Raw genomic sequence first — 6,000 nt, 5'->3', positions numbered from 1 at the left:
ATAAAAATTATATATAAGGCCAATGCAGAAAAATGCATATATATATATGTGTGTGTGTGTGTGTGTGTGTGTGTGTAATTATATATGACCATCCTTTACATATTTGTAACAGTAACCACATGCTAAAGATTCAGAACTGAAGTATATAACATAAAACAAGGAGAACCCAAGGGAAAATCAACAAAACCCAACCAAAATTAAAAAAAAGGAGGCACATGAGAACAAGGAAACAATGGAAACACCTTCATACCAGAAAGCAAAATATAAAATGGCTACAGAAAAACCTCATATTTCAATAATCGCCCTAAATGCAAATACACTGAACTCATCAATAAAAATGCAAAAAGTTGCAGATTGGATCAAAATACAAAACCCAACCATATGCTGCCTCCAGGAGACATATCAGCTCCAAAGACAAATACCGACTCAAAATGAAAGGGTAGAAAATGATATTTCAAGCAAATGGCATTCAGTGAAAAGCAGGAATAGAGGTGCTAACATTAGATGAAATAGACTTTAAAATGTAAAAGGTAAAGAAAGATACTGAGGGACACTTCATAATGATAAAGGGATTCATACACCAAGAAGACATAACACTTACTAATATCTATGTTCCTAATTAGGGAATCCCGAAATATATAAAGCAATTACTAACTGAACTAAAAGAAGAAACAGACCAAAGTACTATTATAGCAGGGGATATAATTATCCCACTGTCAGGTATGGACAGATCATGCAAAGAGAAAATCAATAAGGAAATAACATCCTTAATTGATACATTATACAAACTGGACATAATTTATGTTTACAGAGCCTTTCATCTCAAAACAGCTACATACATTCCTCTCTAAGGCACATGGAACATTCTCAAGATTGACCACATACTGGGACACAGAGATAGCCTCAACAAATATAAGAGGCTTGAAATCCTACTAACCATATTCTCTGATCATAATGCTTTAAAGCTGGAGATCAACTGCAAAAAGAAATTCGGAAGAACCACAAACGCATGAAGGTTAAACAACATGCTACTGAAGAATGACTGGTTCAGAGAATAAATAAACAAAAGAGATCAAGAGATAAATAGAAACGAATGATGATGATAGTAAAACACATCAAAATTTTGGGACACAGGAAAAGCGGTCATAAGAGGAAAGTTCATATCATTACAGACCTATATCAAAAAATAAGAAGTAGCCCAATAAAACAACATAATGTTTCTTCTTAAAAATCTAGAAAAGAATAAATGAAGCCTAAAATCAGCAGAAGGAAAGAAATAATCAAAATTGAGCGGAATTAAATGAAATCAAAAACAAAACAAAAAAAATAGAAAAAAATAAATGCAACAAATAGATGGTTCTTTGAGAGGCTTAATAAAATTGACAAATCCCTGGCTAGACTCACAAAGGAAAAAAAAAAAAGCACAAATAAACAAAATCAGGAATGAAAGAGAAAAAACATGACAGACACTGCAGAAATTTAAAGGATCATACAAGAATAAATAGACAATTATACTTCATCAAATTTAACAACCTAGAAAAAATAGACATTTTCTTAGAAAGATTTAACCTTGTTAAACTAAATCATGAAGAACTGGAAAATCTAATCAGACCGATCAACAGTATGTAACTTGAAAGTATCATCAATAACCTGCAAAAAGTAAAAAAATTAGGACCTTATGGCTTCACCAGTGAATTTTACCAAACACTGAAAGAAAATTTAACTTATTGTCCTCAAACTCTCCAAAAATTGAAGAGGATGCAATGCTTCCGAACTCATTTTATGAGACCAATATTACTCTGATCCCAAAATCTGGTAAAAATAACACAATAAATAAAAATACAGACCAATATATCTCATAAACACAGATGTAAAAATCTTAAATGAGATACTACTGAACTGAATGCAGCAATATATTAAAAAGCATATACACAATGATCAAGTGGTTCAACACACACAAATCAATAAATATATCACAATAACAAATTTAAAAAATTAGGAATCATATGATCATATCAATAGATGCAGGAAAAGCCTTTGACAAGATATAGCATCCATTTATGATCAAAACTTTTAATAAAATAGGTATAGAAGGAAAATATCTTAATATAATAAATGTCATATATGACAAACTCTCAGCCAACATTATATGTAATGGTGAAAAACTAAAAATCTTCCTTCTAAGATCAGGAACAACAAGTATGTTCACTATCACCAATGTTATTCAATATAACATTGGATGTTACTGCGAGTGCAATCAGGAAAGAGAAAGATGTAAAAGGTATCTAAATAGTACATGTAGAAGTCAAACTGTCACTATTTCTGGGTGACATGATTCTCTATATTGAAAACCCTAAAGACAACAACATTACTAGAGAGAATAAGCAAACACAGTAAAGTTTCTGGCTACAAAAATGACGTTCAAAAATCCATAGATTTCCTATACTCTATCAATGGATTCTCAGAAAAAGAAGTGGAAAAGAATAATTTCTTTTGCGATTGCAAATAAAGAATAACATACCTAGAAATAAATCTGACAAAACATGTGAAGGACCTATATAATGAATTCCACGAGACCCTATTGAAAGAAATCGAAGAAGATACAAAGAAATGGAAAGACATTCCGTGTTTTTGGATTCAAAGAATCAACATAGATAAACTGACTTTACTACCTAAAGCATTATACAGGTTTAATGCAATCTCCATCAAAATCTCATCAGCATTTTTTTTAAAGAGATAGAACAAAAAATAATCAGATTCATATGGAAGAACTAAAGACCCCGAATTGCCAAAGTCATCTTAAGAAAAAAGAACTAGGCTGGAGGCATCACTCTGCCTGACTTCAAATTATATTACAAAGTGACAATAATCAAAAAGGTATGGTATCAGCAGAAAAACAGAGACATTGTCCAGTGGAACAGAATTGAGAGGTCAGAAATAAACCCATGTTTATATGGGTAAATAATTTTCCACAATAAACCCAAAAACATACGGTGGAGAAAGGAAAGCCTCTTCAATAAATGATGCTGGGAAAACTGGAAAACCACGTGCAAAAAAATGAAACTAGAATGTTGTCTATCACCACACACCAAAATTAACTCAATATCAATTAAGGATCTGAATATAAGAACTGAAACAATAAAATACATAGAAAAAACATAAGAACTAAACTCATGGACCTTGGACTTAAAGAGGATTTTATTAATTTGATCTCAAAGGCAAGGGAAGTAAAAGCTAAAATAAATGAATGAGACTACAACAATTAAAATTCTTCTGTACAACAAAAGACACCATTAACAAGGTAAAGAGACAACCATATATATGGGAAAATATATTTGTAAGCAACGCCTCTAATAAGGGCCTAATATCCAAAATATACAAAGAACTCATCGAACTCAATAACAAAACAAAACAAAAAAAGATCTAATCAAAAAATGGGCAGAGGTGCTGAACAGACAGTTCTCCCAAGAAGTCATACAAATGGCCAGCAAACATATGAAAATATTCTCAACATCTCTAGCTATTAGGTAAACACAAATCAAAATCAAAATGAGATACCATCTCACGCCTGTTAGAATACTGGTTATCAACAGGACAAGTAATAACAAGTGTTGGGGAGGATGCAGAGAAAAAGGAACCCTTATACACTGCTGTTGGGACTGCAAATTGGTACAAGCACTAGGGAGAACAGTATGGAGGCTCCTCAAAAAACTAAGAATTGATCTACCATACAATCCACAATCCCTCTATTGGGTATTTACCCCCAAAGACTTGAAAACTCATATCCAAGAAGAAATCTGCACACCAATATTCATAGAAGCATTATTTACGGTGGACAGGACATGGAAGCAACCAAAGTGTCCTGTGACAGATGACTGTATAAAGAAGCTGTAGCATACATATACAATAAAATATTACTCAGCCATAAGAAAAGATGAAATTCTGCCATTTGTGACTACATGGATGGACCTTGAGATAATCATGCTAAGCGAAATAAGCCAGACAGAAAAATTTGAAAACCATATGATATCACTTATATGTGTGATATAAACCTAAAAGCAACAAACAAACAGGACAAACAAACAGAGATTCATTGTATAGTGAATCTCAATAGTATAGTGGTCACCAGAGGGTAGGAGGGGAGGAGGGAGAGGTGAAGTAGTTGGAGTGAAAGGGGTCAAATATGTGGTGACAGAAAGAAATCTAACTTTGAGCAGTGAACACACAGTGCAATATATATCTATGCCATATATCTATGCCATATATATGTATATGCCATATGCCACATATCTATACCATATATATATGCCTTAGTGTTGAATTGTATACCTGAAACTTACTGGATTTTATTATCCAATGTCACCATAACAAAATTTAAAAATTAAGAAATTAATTTAATTTAATATTTGAAAAAAAAAAAAAGAAAAGAAAGGAGACAAAGAAAACTTTCAGTAAACCTGGTCCAAAGTCAAAGAACACAAGATGAAAATGAGCCAGAAATTTGGAGGAGAGACTTCATGAAGTTAAATTTCATTCATGATATCTCTGATTGGCTGAAGAGGAGATTATACAATTGAAAAAAAAAATGTTGTTGATTACTGATAATTGAATAGAAAATTAAGCAAATAAGCAAAAGCGAAGAAAAAAAGAAGAAAATTAATAAGTATCAGGAAAATAGAAATTTATCAGAATAGAATATGTAGTCGCAGATTATCTGACTTAGCTGCAAACTGCCTTTATAAAAGTCATAGTAATATGAACACTGAATAAGGTTCTAATCAAGATTATAATTTAATTTTACTGGAAGGGAGGAGTTACGGGAAGGGTGTGCTTGTTTGGTGAAATCAGGGGAAGACTAAAGAGCAAAGCCTTTTTTTTTTTTTTTTTGCATAGTGAGAAGTCTGTAAAGAATGCCTAAAATGGAAACATCTCTAAGAAGAATTATGAGCATATTAGTGAGGCATATGCAATTATATAAAATAAGCATTGAAATCAAATGAAAGCTATCAACTTTAAAGAGGTGAAAATAGGATTGGGATGGGCAGGAAACTATTGCTTTGTGTAACAACTTTGATATCATTAACCTCAATATATTACCACAGAAGCTAAAAACATCATACAACTTGATCTGATAATTCCTCTGGACACAGCATGTTGCAGATTAAAAAAAAGTATATATAATAAATGGTTCTTAATATTTCTGATGTCATTACAGTAAATTTTTTCCACAAATGTATCTTATATACAAGCAAGTTTAGAGAATATCTAATTGTGTGTATAAGTTTGTGTGTCTGTCAATAAAAACAGTAAAATTATTTCTAACCTTTTTTTACCATAAAACGACAAAAGAAAAAAATACAACAAAATAGCATTTCTGAAATTTGTTACGCAGATTTTATGATCAATTGATGTCAATAGTGTAGTGAATCAAACTTTTAAATGATTAATGATGTATTAAAACATAAATTGTCATAATATTTGATTATGGTTAAAATGGCAGATCTTTCAGATATACATAAACCCTTTGAATTTAATAACACCTAATCAGAAAGTGCAGACGTAGATTGATCTTATCTAATATTATGAAATGGTCTCAGGCAAGTCATAGTTTGAGTGAAGTGAATTGAAAATGGAAATTGAAAGTTTAGACAAATCAGAAAAGTAGAGAAAATCACGTTATGATAGAATTAAATTAATCTTCACAAAAACCTTGGTGCATAGGCAGTGTAATTATTACAATTGTGATTTCTTAAACTAACAACCAGATTCAGAGAATTAAAATTACTTTCACAGATGACATAAGCAGCAGAGTTAAGAAGTTAAGAAGCAGCAGAATACAGATGAAGATGCAGACTTGAATCTTTTTTTCTTAGATTCTTTTTCTTTTTTCTTTACCATAAAGATATGCCTGATCATGGAAGATTTAGAAATTGGGTGAAGAATATGTAACAAAATAAAGGTCAACTTTAATTATATCACGTGATTAAAATAGCTGAATAT

The sequence above is a fragment of the Pteropus alecto genome, unplaced genomic scaffold, assembly GCF_000325575.1.
Source record: "Pteropus alecto unplaced genomic scaffold, ASM32557v1 scaffold231, whole genome shotgun sequence".
NCBI lineage: Eukaryota > Metazoa > Chordata > Mammalia > Chiroptera > Pteropodidae > Pteropus > Pteropus alecto.
Note: the sequence above shows the minus strand (reverse complement) of the source record.